We start from the raw sequence: 26,080 nt of genomic DNA, 5'->3' as shown, positions 1-26,080 counted from the left end.
AAGGGGAAGAGGAAAACATGACTGAAAGTGTTCAAGGAAGTGGGACAGGGCTGGAGCAACCTGGGACAGTGGGAGGTGTCCCTGCCCATGGCAGGGGTGGCACTTTAAGGTCCCTTTAACCCAAATCATTCTGGGATTTTATGATTCTTGTTACATCAGGAAAAAATGGGGGGGAAAAATCAAGGATAAGGCTCTCCCTGCCCAAGCCCAGCCATGGCTCATTAGGGTTTTTTTTTCCCTCAAAAAGAGGTTACCAGGTTAGGAAAAGATTTCTTGGAGGGATGTAAAAGATGTTCAGGTGGGGCTTGGCAGTGCTGGGGCTGGACTCTTTGAGGTCTTTTTCAACCTAAAAATGCTTCTGTGATTCTGAGGTGATTCAATCTAATTCCAGATAAAAGACAGGGCTTTGGGACATTGAGAAGCCCCAAATGCATGTGTGTCTGTGTTTGTGTGTGTGCAAACATGGCCATACAACCCTGGGGAGAACTGGGGGAGTTAGCAGGCACCTGAGGGCTGCAGCTGAACAGCCTGAGTGCGATTTACTGAGAAAACTCCAGCTCTGTGTTCCTCCAAAAGCCACAGATTTTGCTCCTGAACTTTCTGTGCCATTAATCTCGTTAGCAACAGGATTTACATGTTGACATGAGGAGAAGTAAAGCAGGGTTATAAAAAAGATACTACAGATGCTACTTCATGAGCCCCAGCTAATTTTCATGCAATTCTGGTTTCAGATAAAGAGCCTTCCCTGGGCTTTTGTAGGAGAACAGCAATGCAGGCTATTCAAAGGGTGATAATACATGGCTCTTGTGGCTAAAGCCTCCTGCTTTCTGAACACACATCCTCAAGGAGCACAGCAGGGAACAGGGATGTGCCTTCAACTATGTACTGCTGCCAGACTCAATCGCTTCCAATCTCTTGCTTCGCTCCAGCTTCGGGGCAGACAATGGGAGAAAAATTATTTAGAGTGAAGCCCTTGCTCACTAATTGTAATTTGTGCTGAGAACCAAGCAGGAGCAGGCAAATTGATTTGGTGTTTTGGCTGTTTCAGGGAGTTTGGTGAACACTGAACCCTGCACAGATTCAAGAAGAGGCGACTAAGGCTTTGTTAAAGCAGAATAAATGCATTAGAGTTCCACTGAAAACAGAGGAACTGAGTAACATCTTCAAGTGCTTAACAGAACTGCAGCCAACCACGTATGGCTGTTTTCACAGATCCATAAACTAGATATTATAAAAAAGGAAAAGAAAAATAAAACAAAGGAAATCCACTTTAGCTGAGATAAACTGAACCCGGACACATGTGCAGACCCAAAAGTGCAAGAGGCACCTCACAAGGCTAAATGAGCTCCTCGTTCCCAAGAGTGTCAAGTGTGATCATCTGCAAAACAGGAATGCAAGCCAATGTTTCTTTTACTAAAAAAGGGTGAAATGAAATGTTAGTTCTGAAAAGTTTACATAAAGTTAAGTGAGCAGGATAATCCAGCCTCTTAGAACAAACCTCCCATGCTTGACAATGAACGCAAGAGCTCTCTCCTCATGTGTCCTGTATTGTGTCCCTAACTCATGACCAGCTAAACTGCCTCTGTAGAGGTTGGTTGGGAAAGACAGCAGCTGGTCCCAAAACCCCAAACCCCCCATCCTCTCCCCAAATAGCTCAGTCGGATGGAGCTGTACAGGCTTTGTGGTGGGCTGGGCCAGCTCAGATCTCACCAGTGGTGCTTTGGTGGAAAGTGGAGCTGTAGGGCCAGTCCAGCTCCCCCACATCTGCTGACAGGTTATTCTGTCCTTCTGCTGTGCCTGGACTCTTGTGGCATCCTTTGTCCCCATTATGACCCCAGTCCAGGAGGGATTTCCCTGCCCTGTGTGCAGCATCCTGGTGTAGCTGCAGGGACAGCCGTGGGGAAGCCGGAGCAGTGAGCCCTGTCCTCCCTCACAGGATGGTTTGGTTGGAAGGGACCTTAAAGATCATCTAATTCCACACCTTCCATAGCCCAGGCTGTGTCAGGGGACACTCACAGGGCTGTTGGGAGGGCAGGTCCAGGCACCCACAGCCAGTGGGGCTGTGGAAGCTGAGGAAGGCAGCACTGGCTGCTGGCCGAGCCGTGGCAGCAAGCTGTGCCCTTCTGCACTGGCAGCCCCGAGATCTTCTCCAAAATTGCTTGTCTGCAGATAGTGATGAATAGTCCCTTTCTGTAACTGAGTAGTGCTGGTGTCACCTCCCTGAGAAAAATCAGCAACCCTCCTGGAAGGGATGGAATTACGCTCCTTTGGCCATACACAGGCCACATAATTCACTGTAATTTTATTATCTCTGTGCACTCAGAACTACACCACATGGCTCTTGTGTAAGTGGTGAAGGTAAGAGGCTACACCAGCATGAATTTTCTTTAATAAGATTATACCATGATAATAGGCTTTGAGAATAATTCAGCTTCTAATGATTTTGTTCTTCCTTGCTTCCACATGATCAAGGGCAATATGCATTAAAGTTGTGGAGGCTTTCTTAATTATGGAGTAGTAAGTATATATTTTATCTATCAGCTGTAATATTCAAAGGAAATTTTTGTTTTTGTGGGAAAAACTTACTTGGTGTTGCCATTTTCAAGGCTCTCTGTGTAAGCATGTGCAGACCTATGACAAATTTCTGCAATATAGTGGTGGTGTTTTTGTGGGAAAAATCCAAGTATTGAAACACAATGCAGCCAACCAAGCTGTCTGGGAGAGGATCAACCTTGTAATACTTTAATCTGATTAAAAAAAAAAAAAAAAGAAGAAGTAGTAGTAAAAATTATAAATTATTTCTTCATGCAGATGAGTTGCCTAACATCAGGCATTCAAATTAGGAAATGTTGGCTCGACTCCCCCGGGGCCTCAGTTTCCCTTTCAGTAAAACAAATGAAAGAGTCATTGGCACTTTCAGACCTGCCTTGCTGGGTTATCCCAGATGGTTTGTATTGCACCCTGGGAACACCGAGAGATTTGGTTCCCTGATGTTTGTAAAACTCTCCAAGATCTTTCAAGAAACGCTGCAAAGCCTTATTTTAGCATTCCGAGAGGCGGCGCTGGGTAACGGCTGTCACCCGGATTATACCCACTCCTTGGAGAGCACCATTTTATCCACGATCCTGAAAGCTTCCAGCCCTCCACGCTGCAGCTGGCTTGACCTTCAGTGCTATCTGAACCTGCTCTGCCATGTGCCAACCTCCCTCCAATCTCTGCTCTTCTGGATGAAATGTGGCTCAACGTGGCCCGTTCTGAACAATAGCTCCTCAGTTAAATTCATATCAGCACCGTTCCTGACACAAGTGGGGAGGGTGGAGGCCCGGAGCCACACATCTATTAATCAGGGCTGGGTGTCACTTTGCAATTCAGAGATGGTTTGTGCGGAAGGAAGCCGAGCTCTGCAATGAAAGAGTTCTGAGGTTTGCTCTGAAAAGGCTTGTCACCGCTCGTGACGTGCTTCCCCAGCCCAAGGCTGGGTCTTTGTGGCTTGCATAGAGTACCAAGAGGGCAGAATTCACACCGTGGTGAAATTTGTCCCTTCTTCAAGGGCCTCCCTGCATCCACCTGGGGAGGGAGGGAGACAGGTGTCCCTGCATCTCACAGAGCTTTGGAGTTCCATAAAGAATGAGGATTTGCAGCCGATGGGGCTTGCTCTGGAGTTGTTTGATCTAAGGCTGCTCGCCACTTGGGCATGGTGGTTTTCACTGGGCCATTGGGTTTTTCACCTGGGAATAGCGTCAGGAAACTTAATCCAGGTGGGATTTCAGGTTCAGGGTTGGAGCAGCCTTTCAAGCACGGCCTCACTCTGCGGGCTGGAAGAAGGGTTGTGTAACTCAGCACTGCAAAAATAATCAGTTCCTGAGCTCTGCCTGCACTGGATCTCTCCCTCCTTTTCCAGCAGAGGGGAAACAGCAGAATTTTTCCAGCTAGATGAGGCACTGGAGTTGGGAAATGGGAAAGGAGCAGGTGAGTTTTCCTCTGCAGTGGCAAAGGCCTTTCCCCACTGCTCTTAACCAGGAGGATTAAAGAGTGAGTTCTTCAGACACTCCTCAGCTGTCGACCCTAAGCTGAACCCTTGGGTTAGGAGCTGACTTTTCATTTGGGACTGACAGACTTGAAAGCTAAATCAGAGCCCAGATGGCTTAGAAAAGCCCAGAGAGCTCCAACCTGAGGGCCGCTCTTGCCACGCACGTTCCCATGCTCTTTCAACAGGCCGGGGCTGCTGTGCCAAGTGTGATTTCAGAGGAAGCTTGGAAAGAAAGTCCAGCCCCGTCTGTCATCCTTTTTTTTTTTCAGAGAACTTCTGGTGCCTTTGCCATGTGCAGAATAGCTGAGAGAAAGGGCTTTTACAAAGCTCGGAGCTGGGCTTCTGTGTGTGCTGCTTCCCTTCTCTTCCTAAGATGTGTCCTCTTCCTCCATGAGTCACCCCGTGGATGAGAACAAGAGACTTTTTGGGGGAAAAGGAGACAAAATAGAAGCTGGCTCTTCAGAGCAGCTGTGCCGTGTCTGTTTGTTGGTGGATCTGGAAGCATCTGTCACCTTTAGCCCGGGGAGTTCAGTCCCAGGGCTGAATTACGGCGGCGTGGCCGCGCGCTGGGCCGGGTGGCCGCCTGCCACCCCTGGCCCGAGGTGGGTGTGTGTCACAGGAGAAGCAGTTTGCACATCTACAAATGCTCAGTGCCTGTGGGTGAGCTGCAGCCTGCTCCAGTCGGGCTGGTAAAATATTTCCTGGGGTTTGCTGCGAGGGCTGGGCGCTCCAGGGCTGAGGGATTTGCTTTGTGAACACCCGAGGAGTCAAATCTGTCCTGCCGTGGGGGCACCTGTGTCTGGCCACATCCCAGGGAGGTGTCTCTTCTCTGACATTGGTCTGGAAGGGGCTTTGGGGGACTGGTGGCTGCTCCCTGCTCCTCCACGATGTTTTAGGACTCCAAACACTTCAAAAGTGGCTTTGCAGGTGTCCATCCAGCCTTGTCTCGGCACCCAGTGTGCCAGGCAAGCACACCTTGGCTCTGAGCAAGCACGCCCGCCGCTGCTTCATGGAGCTGTGAGCTGGAAAACTTCTAATTAAAGCCAGATTATTGGTCTTGGCCCTTCTTGTTACTGTTTTGATTTGGGGTTTTCTTTTTTAAGTCCCTTTAAGATGTCTGGATAGATGATATCAAGGTTAATTTGTTTGTGATGGAAGAAATGTTTTCACATGGTGGCTAAATGTTGTTGGAAAAGAGCAGAATTAATAGCTGCTCACTTAATCCTGATTAAACTGGCAGCTGGGAGATATTGATCAGTGTGTTCACAGCAAACTATCCCTGTCTAATGCTTGGGGTAAACAAGCCTGGGACTGTGGTTACCTTAATCCTTCCCACATTGGCCACCTCCTGCACTGGGCAGGACCTGAACCTGTGCATCCTCCTGCTCCCCAGCAGAAGGGCTTTTTCTGGGGTTAGCTCCCTGGGGTATAGCCAGGCTGGCTTTGCCCCAAAATCTCCTGGGGTTGCAGAGCAGTCACCCAGATCTGGGTGCTCCTGGGAACCCTCTCTGCCAGGGACCCTCAGCGGCCCCCACTCCCGGCCACTGCCATCACATGGGGTGCTTGGAGCACATCAGTGTTTCACAGAATCCAAAAAAGCTGCTCAGGGGGTTAGCAGCAACTGATTTTAGGAGTTTAAATAAAAAAGCAGGGCTTGGCCAGAGCGGGCACCAGCTTGGACCTGACCCCAGCTTTGCTGATGCTCCCGAATCCCGCCGCTCCCATCGCCGTCGGTCGTTTCTGACACAACGATTTCTGGGGACAGATGGCAGCATAAACCCTTGCTCACCTCTCAGCCCACCTGTCTGATCGTGCTCTCACCCCCAAAGTCATAAACCAGAAGCAACTTTGAGGCTGCCAAGAGTGGGAAGGAGGCTCAGCAGCCCCAGCTTTCCTGCTCAGGCTTTATTACTCTCAGCCAACACATGTTCCACATTGGAGTCCGTGAATTCTTAGTGCAACCACTGCCAGGCTGGCTCCAAACAACAATTGCTCTGGCTTGGGTCTGTCTTTGCTATTCACAAGGTCACTGCATCTTTTCACCTCTGGCTGCTGCACTATGGTTGACTTCTTGTTAACACAGACCAGGTCTGGGAATGCCTAGAACTGTCTTCAGCGTCCCAGGGAATGAGTGGGACTCCGGGAGTGGATGGGGAGTAATGTGACAAGGAACAGCTTTCCAGAGGCCACTCAGAAATGTGCTTTTCTCAGGGAGATGAGTACTGCAGGGGCTCAGTTTTATCCTTGCTAGAAATTCCATTTAGAAGAGCACAATTCCTGTTGGAGGTACCATAACTGTAACCTGTGCTGGACCTGGCTCAGAATTAATGGCTCAGTACTTCTGGAAAAGATAAATGTTTCTTTTGTGGATGTCAGATAAACTATTTTTCCATGGGCTGAGTAGGAGATGAGGAAGGGAATTGACCTCCCTGATACCTTGGGCAGCATTGCTCCCAAAAAACAGCAGCTGGCTCTCCCCACCCTTGCTCTGCTTCTCCATCCTGGTGCTCTGCTCACCTCACACTTGATGGGGTGAAGGTTCCTCACCCTCCCTGGTAGGCAAAGGAAAGTATTTCCCCAGATGTCCCTCCTCAGGTGGCACATGGCAGTCTTGCAGGAATGTGCATTGTGTGCTGTGAGGACAGGCACTGTTACAATCACTCTCTGGGCAAGCAGGCTCAGGCTTCCTGTTCTCTTTTTCCCCTTGTTCCACCAAATGTTCGGTGCATCCACACAGTAGCTGACTTCCAGCCCACTCCTGTGTCTGTGGGCTCCAGCCTGGATGATGGATTGCCCTTTACCAAGCATTCCCTTGCTGACCACAGGGCCAGCTCATCCTCCTTGCATCCAAGTTTACGAGGTACAAAGCCATGGCAGATGAAACCCATCTGCTGCAGGTGAGTGGAGTTAAGCTGTTTTACAGCTGAGGAAGCAGGCATCAATCACAATGGGGAAATTGATGGAGTTCTGGCTTTATTGCAGGCTCTTTTTCACACAGGCAGGAGCATGGCTGCTCCAAGCTTGTAGTTCAGTTGTGCCTTCAGGCTTCAGTGCCCTTCCTGCACTCCCTGGGGCCGATGGCATCACTCAGCTCTCCTTTGGACACAAGCCTAACTCCCAGAAGCCACTGTGTTGGCAGAGGCTCATCCTGCCACTCCCCAGGGGACTTGACTCCTGCAAGTGATCCTTCAGCATATTTGCATTTGGATTTTCTTCATTCCAGCCTGGGCACGTAGGGGTTCTCTCTGCTGGCTGCTCGGCCATCGGGGCCCACTCAGGACTGACCGCAGCATTTTTGTGCTTTGTAGGATTCTTTCAAGTCCCAGGGAGGTGCCGGGTGAGCGGTGGGGGTGTGTGAGGGCATCCAGAGGGATTTCACACCTCACACTCATGAGAACCTCTGAACCATCAACAAGAGGCTGCGTTTTCTCCTCAACTCCTGCCAAACCTTGGTCCTTTCTTCCATCCTCCATATGCTGCCTTGTTGGCCTGAGCAGCCATCTCTTAATCTAAGTCTGTCTGGGGAGAACCAGTTAGTAAAACATCCTTAATTAACCTTGCTGGGTTCAGCCTAAAAGCAAACCAGAGCTACTGAGGTGCTGCTGCGCTTGTGTCAGCAGCCGTTCTCATTTGTGAGAGGGAAGACACAGGTGGTGTTTGCTCCTCAGAAGCAGGGATTTGATGTGCCTCCCAGTGCTGCTGGAACAGGCTGTGGATCTCCCAGTCCCCATCCCTTTTCTCTCCTTTGACTTGCAAGAGCCTTGCAGTGGCTCGTTGTGTCTCCTTCTCGCTCGGTTAAAAGCTGAACCAGCTGAAGCTGCAGCACTGGAGGCAAAATTGTTTTCCTACTCAGAAGCAAGAAGGGTGGGAATTTGGGGTCATTCCTCAACAGCCCATTTCCCTTGAGCAGGACAAGGGACTCTGCTCTTGGGTTACTTACCCCAAACAGCTTCCCTGTGGGAAATCTGGTCCTTTTCCCCTCCTCTGGAACAGAAACAGGGACGGGAGACAGAAGAGTTTGGCCAAGTGGATTGTGATTTGAATAAAAATCACAATAAAATAAAATAAATAAATAAATAAAATTTTGAACAAAATAAATGAATACATGGGTCAGTGGGCAGATAGGTGGTTGTTTTAACATTTGAGGCAAAGAGAAGTGCTCCCTTCTTTTATTATTATACCTGGAGACATGGAGCAGAAGACTCTTCATTGTTTAAAGCTAGGAGACTTTAAGGTAGCTGTTGATTCCAGCTTATGTTTGGAAAAATCTGGTGGAGCCATAGAGTGGATTCGTTCACAATAAATGAGACCTAAGACAGTGGAAGATGATGGGTGAATTATCCATCAGGTAGGACAACGCTTTTGAGGGAAATGAAGAGGCTCCTGCTATGACTGCTGAAGTCAGTGCATTATTTCTGTCTGTTTGACTCCCCTCCACTCTGCCTGGAGCGACGTGTGTTTCATGGCCCTTCAGAGAAAGCAGCTCGTCTTTCATGTTCACGGCGCGCTCGCGTTTCCCCCGTCCTCGTCTCACAGCTCAGTCTCGCTGATATTATGACAGAACGTGTTCAGTGCACAGAACTATTAAAAATGTAGCTCATATGGCGCTGATGGGAGGCTGACATCTCCTGAATAATTTATTTTAACTGGAAAGATTTGTAACACTTAAGCGTTAGCGGGACTCTTCGTTTTAACTCTTCCTGAGGCAGCTGCTTGTTGGGGTTCTCTTGTCTGGGCAAAAAGTGGCTCAGCCTGTTCGAGGCCAAAGCCACCTCCCTCAGGGACAGTCAGACTGCTGGCCATGGTCCCTTGGAGGCTGGAGAACCCCAGAAGAGCTCCGAAAGGAAGCTGGAGGTGTTGGAAGAAGCAGTCTCAGTTGGATTGCCCCTGCCGTGGGAATAGCGAGCATTTTCCAGTGCAGAGGATTGAAACAGGCAGCAAAATATTTACAGTAAGCAAGGAATGGCTGGCTACCTCTAATTCCTGGCAGCAGCTCCCTTCCTTGGGGCAGTGACCGTGAGTACCTGCTCTGGGGAGTAGCTGCTGCCATCCCCCTTGTGTTGCTGGGCCGGGGGTTTGCACAGAGCTTTTCCAGTCCTAACAATCCTGTGATTCCATGGGTATGGATGGAAGGAAGTCAGGGCCGTTGCTTTCAGTAGAAACTTTGTGCAGTCTTGCACACAAGCCAACAACCCGAATTTCTAAATTTATTCTGGCAGAAATGCAATCACGAGGGGGGCTTATCAGTTGAATTCTTGGTATCAGTGTTAGAAAGGCCAAGATCATTTTTGTGATGATCATCTAAGAAGGCTCTTCCTCTTTTTTATCATTACACATAGAGAGACAAATGCTGCTCTCAGCTGCAAGGAAGCAATTCCCACTCAAGTGAAAGGAAGCTGCTCAGAGGGGCCAGAGTTTATCCCATAGTTTATATAAAAAATTATCACTGAAATTGCTGTGCCCACACCCCGTGGCTGCTTCAGCCCAGAGGGGCTCAATGCTGACTTACAAACAACTCCTCCTCATTTTTCTCACCCTTCTTCCTCTTATTGCTGGCTGTGTTCCTTGTAGGGTTGTTTCACTGCCTTTCAGTCTTCCTCCAGGTTCCTACCAAAACTGAGTTTAACACCTTAGGTAAGACAGAGTCTGTCCTTAAGGGGTGCAAAATCCATGTTGGTGAGAGAGAATGGGAAAACAGAAATCCTGCTATTCCTGGTTTACACGTGAGGTCCTGCAGTGTAGAAGGTCAAACTCTGAAGTTCTTGAAGTCAATGCCAAAATCCATTTATGGCTCCCAGCTGGCCAGGGTATCATCCCAAAGAGTTTGTGGCTGATCCATTCTCTTTTTGGCCACAGATTCATCCATCACTCTGAATCTTGTCCCTGCCTAGTCTTACAGGGTCTAGAAACACCTCACTCTTTTTTTTTTTTCTGTTTTTTCTGGGTTTTTTTATCTGTTTTTTTTCCCTAATGAAGTCCTGAGGTGCTCACACAAAGGAGCAAGGTGTTGTTATTCTCATGTTTCAGTTGTGGAAACCAAGGAAGGCCATGTGATGTACCCGAGGTCACACACCAGTGTCAGAAGCAAAAGTAGGTTCTCCATGTCCTTGTTCCTTCCCAGCCTCTCTCATAAACCTAAAGAGCAATAAAATGAAACAAAGGTTCATAGCAAGAAAAACTGGATTGGAACCTGCAGCAGCCCAAGATCAACCATGGAGACCCTGTAGCTCAGTACAAATCCTGGAGTTAATGACCTCTGCAAAACCAACGTACCAAATTCCAAGAAAAAATTAAATCTTTATTAATTATTGAGACATGAGCTAGTAGGAGAAAAGAGCCAGAGTCTTTAGGTCAGATTCATCTAAATCCATCACCAAGTGAAAATTTATATTACGAATAAATACACCCTAGAAACTAGTTCAATAATTTTTTCCTATTGTAACAAGTTGTCTTCCTGCTTTATGTATCATTTGAAAGGAAGGTAATGGAATATAAATTTTCTCCATCTACAGAGAAACAGACATCCAAATGCATGTAAGTGTCTGTGAGTAGCTGTGTTTTGGGGATAGTGCTGACATCTGCATAGGGCATGTTGGACTGAGTCTGACTGACTTCAATAGCTGTTGGAGTGGAATCCAGCACTGATCTCCAACCTGGGGAAAATTCTCCTCAATTCCAGCTTCTTTGTGCATTAGCAATTACTTTCAAATGTTTGAAACTCAATAGGGGTTGCCAGAATCTGCGTTGCCTCCCAAGGAAAAACTCTTAATTTCTTCGTGTTTAGAGGCCAAATATGTGGCTAAACTAAGCCTGATGATAGCTGAGGTTTGGTTTTGGGCAGATTGTGAGTCCATGTACATTTAGTGCCTGGAATATGCACACAGCTGGGACTGTGCTGGGGCTGTGTCTGTGGAAATGTAAAAATATTACTCTTAAAAAGAAGTTAATCTTTCCCACATTTCCTGCTATGGTTAGAGGTGATTTTTCTCATTGTTTTGTTCTCAGCTGTCTCAGTGCTTTGAGTCCTCCTGCCTGAAAGTGTCTTCTTGCAGTCATTTCACAGCCTCATGTGTTATGTGCACATGAAAAATGGTTGGTTGAGTAAGAGCTTTCTTGGTTTCAACTAGAAAAGAACTACATGAAGTCACTAGAAAGCGACTTTTATGAAGAAAAGCTCACATGTACTCATAAAATCAATCAGATATAACAGGCCTGGCTGTGAGCAGAAGTAAACTGGTCAATTTTAAGGCTTCATGTTTTAATGCCTGTGTAATTCAAGTGCCCATTTGCACTCCACTGGCTCTGCCAGCTTCCCACTGCCTGTTTTACAGCACGGGGTGCAGGCTCAGGGCCACATTAAGTTGTCAGATGCAGGAGGATGTTTCCTGCAGCAGCAAAGAACATTGCACTGCTTCAAAACTGCAAGGAGAGGGTTATAAAATTATCATGCCTGTAAATTCCAGCTGCAAACCATATGATTGCAAAGCCCTGCTCCCCGTCCCTGTTTAAAATAACTCTTTCCTAAGCCTCCTCAACATCTGCCTGGCCTGGAAGTGCAGTTTTCCCTGTGCTCAGTCACACGCTCAGTGAACACCTTGTGCTGGGACTAAAAGGTCTTTAAAAAAATAAAAAAAACACTGTGCAGCTGATGAAGTGTTTGCTTAGGATTAGGTGCCGTGGTTAATATAAGCATTAAAAAATGTCTCTGGCCACTGTCCTGTGTCACAGCAGCCTCATATTTCCTCTCCTCTGGAGACGGATGTACATCTGGTTTGGGTGGCTTTTGTCCTAGTCCCTGGCCACAGAAAGAAAAAGGAATACTGGGCTTCTAAGGATGGAAAGTTATGCGGCGGTGCTAAATATATCAGCATTTCTTGGACCTGAGCGTAGCGAGATAGGCTGTTCCAGCAGCACTTCCAGCACAAGAGGCAAGGCTGCCCGTGAGGGCTGTGTTTTGAAACAGGGAGGTGCATCCACGTGTAAGGCAGAGCTGGAGAGCAGGGCTGCCCTTGGGAAGCTGCGTCTCAAGGCAGGGCAGAGCCCCTGCGAGCCCTTGGATGTGTCTCCTCTTCCCCAGAGCGATCGAGTTACACGCCTTGAGCTTTGCCATAGTAGCAGAGGAAGGGGAGAGTACAAAGGTTATGGAAAACAAAACATTAATTTTCGGGACCAGCTGTGTTACAAGCAAGCTGCAGCTTTATTTATACCCACAGCATCGTGTCCATAAATCAGGGCTGCTCTCCAGCAAGGCATTTAATGAGAACTATTAAATGATTTCACGATGTACTCATTGTTACCATCTGATAAAAAACAGCGCTCCCTCCGAGGACCAGGACTTTTCAGTTGTAGCTTTTCGTGGGGGAAGGAGGTGTGTGGGAGAGCCAAGCCCTCAGCAGATGAGTTCTGCAAACCTCTCTGGGCACACCGTGTCGGGAGGATCCATCGGCTCATTCGCAGATTTCAGCTGGGGACGTGGACTGTGAGCAGCCTTTGGAGTTTATGTAACTCCTTTTGTAGAGAAAATACCTGATCTGACCTCTCCTCCACGTGCCAGGGTAAATCACAGCATTGCTGTGGAGGTGGGTGCTGCTCTCCCAGGCCTGCATGAGGCTGGACCCCAGCCCGTGGTGCACGAGGAATCACAGAACAGTTTGGGTCACAAGGGACCTTAAAGCTCATCTAATTCCAGCCCCCTGCCATGGGCTGGGACAATTTCCACTAGCCCAGGTTGCTGTGGCCTGGAGCAGGGAGTCAGGGAGCTCCACAGAGCTGTGCACAGCCCCTGCCTGTCTCCCATCCTGTTCTTGGTGTTGGTGTTGGTGGCAGTTCAAGCCAAAGGGATCATGCCCAACGCAGTGTGGCATCCTGGAGGCTCCCCGTGACCCTGGGGCTTGTCCACACAAGGTGAGGGGGCACAGGTCCATCTACAGCCCTTCCTGAACCTTCCCCCGGATTTTCAGGCTGGATCTGATGGCTGCACGGAGCCCCGTGAGGCTCCTTTGTCACGAGCCTGCCCAAGCACTAAAATCACAGGGATGGCTAATTTATGTGAGAAGGTTTTCTGTGAATCACTGGGGAGGATGTTGTGCCCGGAGCCTTGCCTCTCTCCAAGTGCTTAATTGCTAATCAGAGGCTGGATTCAGCAGCTCCCATTCTCTGGCACTTTCTGTCTCCATCAATAAAACTGGAGAGGCTCTTGCTTTACAACAAAGATGTTTATCTTGCCCGAAGTTGTGGGAAGCTGTAGGAGGCTGTCCTTTCTTACTGCAGATCTCTAATGGGGTAAACAGTTGCTGTTACTTAGTTTCCAGCCAGATTTTTCAGAATGGGGGCTGGGAGGAGGATTCCTTAATTAATCCTTTGGGAAAGTGGTTGGGACTCTGGCTTGCTGTTCTGGGTTTGTATCTAACCAGCATCTCCCAGATGCAGAGTAGTGAAACCCAGGTCCAAATGTCACCTTGCATTTCTGCATTCCTCAAATGGGTATTTTTTCTTCTTCCTTTAAGCCACATGCCCCTTTCTCTGGGATGGAACTAGATGGTCTTTAAGGTTCCTTCCAACCCAAACCATTCCATGGTTCTCTGAATATTTTTTTCCTCCCCAAAAGAAGGAAGTGCCCTTTCCTGGGGAGGAAACAGCTGTGTGTGAGTGGCAGCATGGTTTAACATTAAAGCTAATTATTAAATTTAAATATAAACAATTATAAAACCGGCAGAGTATTGCATATGTGATGAGCTGCTCAAGCAACTTGTACCAAACACACACGTGGTATTCTTAAATGTTCATTGCTTTCTCAGGACATGCCCATTTGCAGGGACTTCAGACAACTCCAGGCTGCCTTGCTGTTTTTTCCACCCATGTGAGCGTATGAAATGCGAGTGAGGTGCACAAACAGGTCTGGAGGAAGGTTTTCCATTAGCTGCAGGTAGTAATTTATGGTGGGAAATCAACAGGCAGTTAAACTCTTTACATTGCTGAGCATTAATGTATAGTGCTGGAAGTTAGAACACTTCCTTTAATGTTTTACTTGATGAAGATGAAGTCTCTTCCTTTATGATCTGCTAAAGCCCTGTCCACACAAAGGCTTGGGTGGTTTGTTTCAAAAAATTCTTTATTATTTTTATGTATATTATACTTATATAGCACACCCCCCCCAAGCCACTGCTTCATTTTAGACTGAGAAGAAACATCAGAGGATTGATCAGCCCTCCACAGGTTGCTCTGTGCTGCTTTGAATACAATTGGAAGGGGATTGGCTTATTGTTGGGTTGTTTTTAACTCCACAGACAAATATCTCCACCCTGAAATGCCTTTGGAATTTAGCAATATGTGCAGACCACAGTCTTGGCTGTCCCACCTCCAGCACAAAGTAGACCTTTGAAGTATTTCAAGTATTAGATTTTCTCAAAGGTATCGAGCATGGTATGTAAATAGATTTCATTTAAGCCAGGTTGGGTTACAGAAGCACAGCTAAAACCAGTATTATGGGCTGTTCATTCTACAAAGGATCACTCTTCACTTGGAGCTGATGCAAAGGGAGGAAACTGGTCTCAACCACAATGCTCAGATAAAAGCAAATACTGCAGATACCAAGAAGGTGAAGCAGTTACCATGCCACTGCTCTTGTTTGTTTGGGTTTTTTTCCCCTCTGTTCTAAAGCTGTTAAGTCTTTTTTATTGATTTCATGGTTAAGAAATGTCCCAAGTTCAGTCTGATCCTAAGAAATGGGAAAGCCTTGCCACCTACACTGGAGGTGGAGAAGCCCTTGGGCACCCCTTTCATTCCCAGCCCTCCTGGACATCTTGCACAGCCTCATCCTTGGCTTTTGGGACTTGGAGCTCATGAAGAGCTGACTCAGAAACCATCTCAGCCCTACGAGGGTGAATGTGGCAGGGTTTGAAAGCAGCAGTGGTGCCTGGTGCTGTTCTGAGTGTGCCAGGTGTGGTACAAACTCATCCTGCTGGATGATTTTGTGGTTCCAGGCTGTGGTTTGCATGTGTGATAACAGCCAGCAATAAACTCCCATGGGAAATGTCCAGTCAGTCCCACAAAAACTAATTAAAAAATGCTATTTGGAGGTGGCCATAGTATTAACCATTGTATTTATGAAGGTGGAAGGGGGTTGACAGAGAAAATGATGCTGGAGGATGTGCAAGTTAGCACAGGACACAGACCAAACCTGTGCAACTCCCTGAACTGAAACCAAGCATCCCAAACTCAGGTATTCATCACTCAGTTGTTGCAAATTTGGGATTATCTCTTTGAAAACATGCAGCAAAATCCCTGTTGACATGACTTGGTGTTTGACAAAACTCTTGGAAGGCTTCAGCCAGGGGTTGGCTCTGAGCCTGCACGGAGCACACGAGCAGCCTCCTCCATCCAAGGAGCTGGAAGTCAGAGCTGGAAGGAAGCAGGTACAGACCTTGGCCTGTTCTCTGTGTCCAGCCCAAGGGCTGGGTGCCAGGAGTGTGGGGATTTAATCCCTGCACTAACACTGTTAGTTCAGTGCACTTTCCGTAATCCATTCTCAAGCACGAGCCTCGATGTGGTTTGACACCTTGAAAAATGTGCTCGCTGGCTTCCCTCAGCCCAGCGCTCCCTCCTGCGTCCTGCCGGGGTGGAGGAGAGCCAGGAGGAGGAGGAAGAGCCCACAGCCATGCCTGCAGCCTGCCTGCAGCACTGGTGTTTCCAGGGCAGCAGTGCTGCCTGTTTCCTGCAGTGCCTCCAAGGAGCCTTGGACGGAGCGCGGTCCGCAAGCGCAGCTCGTCCTCATCCTCTGAACAGCTTCCCACCTTTGTGAGCCTGATCTGCAGAGGACATCCTGCCTTCCTCTGGAGGGAGGCAGCCCGGCCTGAGGTCCCCGTTGCCAGTTAAAGAATGAAAGGGATGCAGTATGACTGGTCCCTACAGAACTCTATTGTTTTCTGCTGGATTTAGGATCTTACGCCCCAGCGACCCCATTCAGTATCCTGGAGGCTGCAGGCACATGGCATGGAATTTCCATCATTACCTGCTCAACAGTTCAGCAAATCTGGGTTTTTTTCATCTGTGAAACAAAGCAAAAAGCAAACCTGATCAGCTCCATCACTTCATAGAATCATGGAATAGTTTGGACTGGAAGGGACCTTAAAATCCATCCAGTGCCACCCCCTGCCATGGGCAGGGGCACCTTCCACTATCCCAGGTTGCTCCAAACCCCACCCAAGCCTCTTGAACACTCCCAGATATTGGTAAATATATCTCCCAAGCAAATGAAGTTTCATTTCCTTGGCACTGTGGTCGTGGAAGGGAAGGCAGGCAGACATTCAGGCCATACAAACTTCCAAAGAGAAGATTGTGAAGATCTCATTTACAGAGTTGCTTAAGCAAATGAGCCATAATTTGGAATAACTTTAGTAAATTTTCTGCTTTAGAAGGGGCAGGAGTTTCTGAGGAGCGGGGCTGAGTTATTTGGGTGGCTCTGCGTGCTCAGGTGTCTCTGAGCCCTTCCAGAGGGCATCAATCATGCACTGACTCAAAGCCAATGCAGAACTCCTGGGGTTTAGCCCAAATATATATTCCCTTTTGTTATATCAGTTCAGCATGAGCACATTTGGAGGGTTCCTGACATCCTTGAGTGGGGTTGGATGTAATATTCCTATCTGGAATCTGATCTGGGAAGAGAAGTCAGACAGACCCCATGCCGTCACCTTGTCCAGGCCGAACAACTTTGCAGACAAAAATATAAATTTTGCCTTAATTTTCCAGTGTAGGTGCTTTTTTGGCTTCCCACGTGCGAAGGGTTTTGGAGCAGGGTGGTGCTGGTTCCCAACACGTGTGTGAATTGGCTGTTCCTGCCCTTTGGAAGGAGAGCTGGCTGCATGTCTGTCTGCTTGGCTTTCCTGGGAGTGGCACAGATAGCTCATAGTTTCATTCTCATTTCAAATTAAAGCTGATTTAGTGAGCAGCATCTGGAGACAAATATTATTCTCCTTAGGGTAGCTCAAATTCTTCTTTGGTGAGAAGCAGTCTTTTAAAGCTGTAACTTGGAGTGTCTTGTCTCGAGGGTTGCGTTATCAGTGCCAATCTGGCCTAGTACTTTTTAAGTCACACTTCTCCAAGCAGCATTTGAAACCTTAAATTAAGACTTCTTTCTTTTATAATCTGCAAAGCTCCTTTCTTGCTAGAATCTGCATCTGCCAGAGTTCTGTGACTTAAATCTCCGTGAGATGCTTTGCAAATGTAGAAGCCAGCATTCATTTTACACCTTTCATAGGGATTTTGTAAGTGATATATTAAAGGAAAGCAATGAAATATTCTCTTAGGCTAAGGTCTTTAAAAGTATCTAAGAGAGTAAGATGTCTGAGCACTACTGAGCTTTACATTCAGCCCTTGAAATTAATCTTTCTCACTCCTGTGTAATATTAAATCTGATTAATAGCTAATGCATCAGCTCCATTTAAGATGCACATCTGTTTGTGTGTATGCACAAAGAAAATATTTATGTCCAAATTCTTTCTCAGGGGCGTTTAAAATTATTTTCTACTGAATTGAGTAAGGTCATCTTGGCAAAGCCAAGCAGGTCATCAATAATTAATCCAAGCAGGCAGAGCTGAGTCTCAGGGTGCTTGCAAACACCCTGTTAGACTGGATAGTTTGGCAGAGCAGGGACAATTCTCAGATTTTCTCAGAAAACAAGCAAATGTGCGTTTAACTTCTGAGGGGGAGAGGGAGGCTTTGCTTTTATTGGAAACAGCTGTGCTGTGCTTGCACTTCAGCACTTGGTGCATACACATGTGCAGTCAGAGCTTCTTGTCCCCCAGTGCCCCCCAGGCCAGCCAGGGGGTCCTTGCACTGACACCAACGTGCCTGGCATCCATGGCTCATGTCCACCCTGTGCTCACAGCCTGCAGGAGCACAAGGGGTTGGATTTGTCTCACTAAACTTTATCTAAACTTTTATGAAAAGTTTGATTCTTTGCACCTAACTCTGCCTGTCCAAGAACTGGCTCTGGGGTGTGAGCTTGTCATCTGGTTTAAATAGAATCAGTAGGGAAAAGAATCATCTCTTCCAGAGGTTTTTCCTATCCAGACTTGTTATCTAAGAAACTGGGATGAACATGGCATGAATAAGAAGGGGGAAGAAAGCTGGTGAAGAGTCTGGAGCACAAGTTCCATGAGGAGCAGCTGAGGGAGCTGGGAAGGGGCTCAGCCTGGAGAAAAGGAGGCTCAGGGGGACCTTGTGGCTCTGCACAGCTCCTGACAGGAGGGGACAGCCGGGGTGGTCAGGCTCTGCTCCAGGGAACAGGGACAGGAGGAGAGGGAACGGCCTCAGGCTGGGCCAGGGGAGGGGCAGGGTGGACACCAGGAGGAATTTCTCCATGGAAAAGGGTGCTCAGGGCAGTGGTGGAGTCCCCATCCCTGGAGGGATTTAAAGGAACTGTAGATGTGTTACTTAGGGACATGGGTCAGTGCTGGCCTTGGTAGGGCTGGGGGAACAGTTGGACTCAGTGATCTCAGAGACTTTTTCAACCTAAGTGATTCTGTGGTTCTGTGTGTACTTCCCCTTCCCTGTCTGTCCTGAGCAGGAGGCTCCTGAAGAGGTTCAGGTGACCAGCCTGGGCAGAGCATCTTGTTTTTGGACAGACAGCTCTGGGTGAAATGGGTCTGGGCCAGCCTGATGGGAAACCTCAGGTGACTGAGGGTGAATGTTCACCTCTGCAGTAGCAGAAGCATTTTGTGCTCTCAAATGGATTTCTCAAAGGATAGCTCCTCTGGCTGTTCAGGTTGGCCTAACAGAGTACATTGAACAAATGTTGCCAGTGCACTCCATCGCTGTGTAAGATGGATTGAAGTGGTTTCCATGGGGCTGAGGATGGCAGTCCCTGATGCAGTAACTCCCCTCCACCTGGGTCTTCTCAGGAGTCAAACCCAGCATCCACCACCCAGCATGGAGCCAGGCTTTTGAGCCACGATGGCTTCTCCTTTGGATTCAGGGTTGGATGGGACCACAGCAGCTCAGAGCCCACAAGATACCTGGATTATGGGCAGAGAAGAAGGGAGCAGAGCCCCTTGAAGCAGAAGGGATGATTGGGTGTCCCCCCATCCTGTGCCCAGCAGGTTCCAGCTCTCCCTGCCCATACCAGCTGTTCCCAGGACACGTGCGCAGCTGTTTTGGGATTAGCAGGCTGGGAACCAGTCCAAAACCAGATCAGGCATGTGTGCTGCTCCCTCTCCTCCACCATAATGCTGGTATGCACACTTCTAATGCCTGGCCCCTGCTGAACTGCTCTGGCTGTGCAAGATGAGAGAGCTCTGCAGTTTTGACAGGAAAATTGCTGCCCGGATGCCGGAACACCAGTGCTGTGCTTGTTTAAATATTTGCTCAAACCAGCTCGACTTTCCAGTGCGTCTTTCCACGAGGGATTTTGGAGGTAAGGGAAAGAAGTCTGCACTGATAAAATCACATGCTCTGGTCTAATGCCATGAGAGCATTTAGCCAGGAGTACCCTCTGTCCCAACAGTAGCACTTCACATCACGTCTTCCCATCACCATCCTGCCTTCCTTCGTGCCTGCTTCTTACTGTATAGATGTGTGTATATCCTCTGCGCTGACTTTCAGGACTTTCAGTCTCCAGAGCTTTTAATCTGGCATGTTCACATGTGCTGGGTTTCCTGAGAGAGAAAATAAGTAGGGATGGGTGGAGGAAAGCAGCTGCCATCATCTGCTTCCTCAGCGCTGTGTGCTCGGAGTGCAGGGTGCACTGCAGAAACGCCAGGAATTGGGGTTCCTCAAGGGTTAATTTGCAATCACCACGAGTAAATGTCATGCCTGTGGAGAGGAGTATGGGAAATACTTGTGCTGACTCTCTCCCAAGCTTTTTATGTGAAACCATGGGATTTTGCTCCTGCCAGCCTCCAGTTCCTGGTCTGATCTCTCACCTCTGGTCATTTAACTTCTTTATTTTGACAAAATCCTGCTTGCTCTCCCTGAACCTCTTCGTATCTGTGGTTGCAATCCCCATTTCCAACCTGTTCCTTGCTTCCCAAAGTGATGTCCTGCACTAGATCTTGGCAGTTTAAAAAGACCTGGTGGAAAACCAGAGCAGAGTGCAGCAGGGGCACCAAGCAGTCCTCATGTGTGACATTCACATTCTCTAAACAAAGAGACATAATTCTGTCTCTCAAGATTTCTTAGAAAAACACAGAGAAAAAAAAAATCTTTATCTCTACTCCTTTATTTTCCCCATGTAAAATACAGTATAAAAATTATTTATCTAAAGTAATTACTTAATTAAAGTCTAGTAAAAGTTATTTAAGTTCAATAACCAATCAAATCCAACTGTATCTCAGACTCTCAACAGTCACAAGTTTATTAAATAAATAAATAATAAAGATATAAAATAATATAATATCTCTTTAAATAATATATTCATATAATATAATACAGTTTTAATACTCATGCACCTCTTTTAGCCCTACCAGTGCTCTCAGCACCCTCTCCTAAGCAGTTATTTCTGGAATTGTGTATCTGAGATCTTTGGTTAGAGCATCTCCATGCAGCCAACTGATTAGAAACTAACAAATTCCAATTAAACACTTCCAATTAAATTTTCAGCAGATGTATGTTTGAAAAGTACGAGTGTTCACCCCAAGAAGTGCATTGAAATCCAGAAAAAACAAGAATCTGGGGAATGGCAACCTTCCAGTGCTTGAAGGAGACCTGGAGAGGGCATTTGGATGTGGCATGGAGTGACAGGATAAGGGGGAACAGCTTCCCAGTGCCAGAGGACAGGGATGGATGGGATATTGGGAATTAGGAATTGTTCCCTGGCAGGGTGGGCAGGCCCTGGCACAGGGTGCCCAGAGCAGCTGTGGCTACCCCTGGAAATGTCCAAGGCCAGGTTGGACAGGGCTGGGAGCAACCTGGGGAGGTGGAAGGTGTCCCTGCCCATGGCAGAAATATCTTTAAGGTCCTTTCTAACACAAACCATTCCCTGATTCTGTGTTTTCTAACATTTGGCAATTTAATTTAAATTTATTTTTAGGTAAACTATGCAGAAGGATAACTCCCTATGCCCTCAGTCTTAGTATTGTCCACGTGTTGAGATATATTACCTGGAGAAGTGTTGGACTTAATCTGGTTTATTCTGCTCAGTTAAAACTGCAGCAGTTTAACATAAATGGGAACAATTAAGTCGCAAGCCCACAGATTTCCTTCAGGTGTTAGCAAACAATTTGGCTGTAATTTCCACCCCTTTGTGGATGCTTGAATTTAAATGAGTCACAATTAAACACAATTAGTGGTGTGTGAAGTTCTGGGAGGCAAGAGAGGAGCAGTGGAGGATGCTGGATTGCTCTGACACAGGTTTGTTTTGTTTGGAGCTCTCCAAAATCCAGTCTTTTAACTACAAAAGCCTCTCTTCCTATCCCAGGGATCTGTCCATGACACAAGAGGGTCCAAGTATGGGGTTTCCTGGAGTTCTGGGAGCTGCTCCAGCCCTGGATGCTGTTACTGACTTTGGTGCAAGTTTTTCTCTAATTGTATGATCAGGAAATGTGCTTTACAACCATCCCTCAGCTGTCCATCAGGGACCTGTCAGTCATTGTGATTTATCTGGGTTTTCAGTGCCAAACTGATTAAATTGCATATTTCACAAAAGAAAAAAAAAAAAAAAAAAAAAAAAAAAAAAACAAAAAACAAAAAAAAAAAAAAAAAAAAAAAAAAAAAAAAAAAACAAAAAAAAACCAGAGTTTCACTCATGGCACCAAGTCAAATTACTGCATCTTTCCAAAGCAACCAGCAAAGGTTACAGTGTCTGTTTGCATTCCTCATAAAGGAAACCTTGTTAAACTCAGTCTTGCATATTTTACAGCCGTGGTAAGAGCCCCTGAAGAATATGCTGTCAGGAGAAATGGTCTCAGGCTTTTTAATCTCATTTCATGGAGCAGGAGTTGGTGCTGTTTAATCTGGGGGGTTGGTGGGAAGTCTGAATGGTGACACAGAGATGCCTTGGTCAGACAGAGGGTGACTTGTGGGATGGGGTTTGCTGTGTGGCAGAAGTGCTGCAGAGCTGGGATCAGATTTGCCAAATGACTGCAGCCCTGTGGTGCTGGAACATGGGATCATTTGTCTTTTTCAAAGTCACTTTGGTGCCTTGCTTTGGCCCTGCTTGGTGTTTTTCCTGCCTGCCCCAATTGCTGAAGGCGAGTGAGCTGGATCCCAACGCTGTTTCCATCCCTGTGACCGTGGCTGTCCAATGTCAGCTATCTCCACTTGGCCTTTCATCTGGTAAATATTTTGCCCATGCAGCTGTTTCCTTTTTGTTCCCCACGTTTTGCTGGAGGAGAGCACAAGTGAGGTGCTGAGAAGGCCATTCCAGGGTGTGTGAGGGGAGGGCCTGGAGCTCAGGCATCCCCTTTTAGCTCCTGGTTTGCTCCCAGCTCATAGGGAATCAGTCACATTCCACGTTCTGCAGGTCCAATTCCCTTTGCAGCAGTGATTCCCTGTGCCAGTGGAACTGGCTGACAGCACCATCCAATCCTCTCTTCAACCCACAGACCACACCTGGAATCCCAACTGCTGTGGGAAACAGAAGAATGAACTCAAAGTCTGTGGGTTTGGGGTCATCTTTCTATGTGTCATCTTTCCTCTGCATTTGCTTCAAAGACTCCTAGTAGTTCCTGAAAGGACCAGGCAAGCCAGCATGGATCCCTTCATCCCTCAGAGATGCTCAGCTGCATCTGGGTGAGCCACCCCAGAAAATTGCACAGAAGTTGGAGCAACTCAAGACCATTCCTGATAGTTGAGTCTAGGCAGGGAATCCAGCCTGTCAGAACAGACTTATCCAAGTGGAAATCTGACCCACACAGTAAGTGAACCTTCTTACCCTTGCAGAAGCTGATTTTTTTTTAAATCAGCCCCTTACAATTCGGTTTCATGCTTCACCAGGAGGAAGCCATCACTTTCTGACAGGCAGCAATTCTGATACTGGGGTTTCCCTGATAGCTGGAGCTTCTCTTCCCAAGTGAAGAGTTAAAATTGCAGAGCCAGTTCCCTGCAGCACCCTGCTGCTTCCTGATGTCTCCAAGTGCAGCATTGATCTGAACTAACCAGTTCAGTGTGGGCTGAGGGTCTGGCTCAGGGCACAGGGGGCCACAGAGCTGCTGCAGCCCTGACAGTGACAAGTGGCCCTGGGAGAGGAGGATGCTCAAGCATCTCCTGAGGAACATCTGATGGACACGAGTAACTGGAGTCTCAGGATCACTGTCTGAGCTGCATCATGTTAAAAATAGTTCATTTTGTTCATGTGCTCTGATGCACTGGGCCTTTTGGGTGGCTTTTCTTCTGAAGAGCACATTCCCCTAACATCACCCTGTGTCCCCATAAGGACCAGGATTTCAGAGGCTCCAGTGCTAAGCCACTCCTTTCCCTGACCCCTTTGTATGCCAGCAAGGTGGCCACCAAAGGCAGTGTAGAAATGCCACATTTCACAGTGCCATGGCCAATTTGGGCTGGAAAATGGTGTGCACTGCCAGGCCGTGGTGCTCAGCCACTCCAAGGAGTCCTGCTTTGTGTTTCCCAAGGCTGTAGTTGATTTTTCACAAGCAAGTTTGTGCACTGGCCAGGAGTGCTGACAGCTCAGTGTTCAGCTGCAGTATATAATTTTCTGTCATTTTGATTTATGCTCTTCTCTGCAACCAGACTCTCATATGAGAAAAAAATCGGAAGGAGTCTGTCCTAAAGTTAGCTCAATGCTAACTTCTTCAACTGACCTAGCAAATTAAAGATATTTTTAGATTTATTACTATTATTATTATTATTTATTTCTGGAAAATGAAAGAAAAAAGTATTAAAATATAACCTTCACTGTCAGTTCTGTGACCTGCAGTTGCCGTGGGGTTGTTGTCACTGAGAGAAGCTGAGCTGGACCCATGAGACCAAGATCTGCTCTTGGCTCAAGCTTCCACCTGCACCCAATGACCTTGTCCAAGGAGGCTCTGACCCATCAAAGCAATGCCCAGGACATCAGGGCAGAGCTCCAGAGCACTGCTTCAACTCAGGGCATCTAAAAATTCCCGGTGGCTGGTGTTTCTCTTAGGAAAAAGCCCAAATTCCCCAGAGAAGAGGCTGGTGTAGAGCCATGGTCTCTGCTCCCTCTAGAAAACAGAATAAGGGCTCATCCTCCAGCATCTTGGGTTTGCCCAGAGGTTTTATGGCACAGCTCTCTCTTTTGCCTCACTTCTGGCACCCAGACTTGGGCTCCTGAGTTGTTTTGCTGCATTTGGAGCTTTGTTTCTTGGCATTAGAGTTTAGGGGTTATTGCTTGCAGTTCCCTTTCTTCAGATGCTTCAAAAGCAGCTCTGAGCCAGAGGGGGGAGCAAACCCATCCCTTGGCTGTTTTTGTGAGCCACAAAATGCCTGTGAGACAAAGGAAGGGGCCACATGAAACAGGAATTGTGGTGGCACTGACAGGGACAAGAGCTCTACGCACAGCCCTAGGAGAAGGCAAGAGAGCAGGGAAGTGTGTTTATTCCAGCTCTCTGCTTTCCTGCAGAGTTCAGACAACTTTATTTATTGTGTTTTAATATTAACTTCAGTGGAGCCAGGAGTGTGATGTGATGTGATGGTATTTGGGCAAATGGGTAAAAATACCTTATTTCATGTATATCTATACATATCCACACATATACACACCCCCCCTTTTCACAGGACACATTAAGTGTATACAGGACTTTTCCTTGATGACTGGCATTTAGCAGCTGAGTTACAGATGGATTTCTGTGCAATCAGCACAGATATTAATCACAAAATGCTTTTAGTAGATCAAAGAGTGCTGTGTAATTGAAAATTTCTTGAAGAAGTGTTCGTTTCAAGCAGTTCTTAAAATTTTCTTCTAATATGTAATCTAGGAATGAACACTTTTCAGGGTGTAAAATGCAAAGAGAAGTTTTGTTAGTTGCTTTATTTAGTTCTCCACTCAAAGTAAGGATTAGCGGCAAGAAATTAATATTTTACTGTATGCCCAAAGTTATTTTTGTGTTCATCAAAGCCACTTGGTTCAATCAGGAGTGAGCAATAATTACCACTGAAGGGATGGATACACACTGGATTTTTACTTGATTTATGTGTGAAAGTTTTTCTCCATCAGCAAACTCTTTTTAAATTGAGAAAAACCTAAAAAACATCATAATTATTATTCTCATTGCTCCCTAGCCCTGTAACAAGATGGAATTGGGATATTTAAAGACCCATCCACCCTTTAATAAGATGCAGAGTCTGTTTCATGGAGCCTGGTGCTGGGCATGGCTTTGCAGGTGACACAAGGAAAGATGAAAATCAGCTGAAAGTACACAAATATTTTATTTTTCCTAGTTCATAGCACGACTTTGCAACAAGCAGAGCCTCAGGCACACAGTGTGGGTTCCAAAAGAGGCCGTGCCTTTGTGAGGAGCTCATGGGCTTGGACGTGAGGAGCACGGCTGAGAAAAGAGCAGGAAGGAAACAGCCCTGGGGAGCTTCAGTGCTGGGACAGAAGAAATGATTTGGTGCTTGTACAGACAAGTGCTCACCAAATCCTGCACATCATTAATAATAATAATAATAATCATCATCATCATCATCTCTCTGCCTCCCCTGCATCCGGTGGGAAATGCATCTTACCCATGGAGAGGTTGTGCTAAACAAAGGTTTGCCCTTCCCAGGGAGCAGGAGAGGTGGGAGGTGGACATTTGGGCTCCCATCTTTCTCCCAAAGGAAGGTCATTAAGCATATAAAATACATATGTTTTCCCTTCAGCAGCTGGTGGGTTTCTCAGCCCAAGAGCCATAACAGGACCATGAGGTTTGGGAAATTTCTGCCTCCCACATCTGTCCCCCTCCCCACCAGCAGTGCTGCTAAATCAGCAAAATGGGATTGTGCAGCTGGGCCTCGTTAGGCCAGTGCTGCTAATTAAGTCTTGGCAAAAAATGGCTTCAAGTCACTCTGCTTTGGGGTGGTGACTTGGTGGAGAATGAGACTGAGCCTTCTTCTGGTGGTGTTTCAAACCACCACTGGTGGGTTTGCAAGAGA

The 26,080-nt window shown here is 47.2% G+C and overlaps 1 protein-coding gene across 1 annotated transcript in view; it reads left to right on the top strand.

Moving 5' to 3' along the window:
* LHPP (phospholysine phosphohistidine inorganic pyrophosphate phosphatase) overlaps positions 1-26,080 on the top strand; it is a 74,296-nt gene that overhangs the window by 45,121 nt on the left and 3,095 nt on the right. The window lies entirely within an intron of this gene.

Source organism: Vidua chalybeata, chromosome 8 (genome assembly GCF_026979565.1).
Source record: "Vidua chalybeata isolate OUT-0048 chromosome 8, bVidCha1 merged haplotype, whole genome shotgun sequence".
Taxonomy (NCBI): domain Eukaryota; kingdom Metazoa; phylum Chordata; class Aves; order Passeriformes; family Viduidae; genus Vidua; species Vidua chalybeata.
Note: the sequence above shows the minus strand (reverse complement) of the source record. Positions and strands in the feature narration are given on the sequence as shown.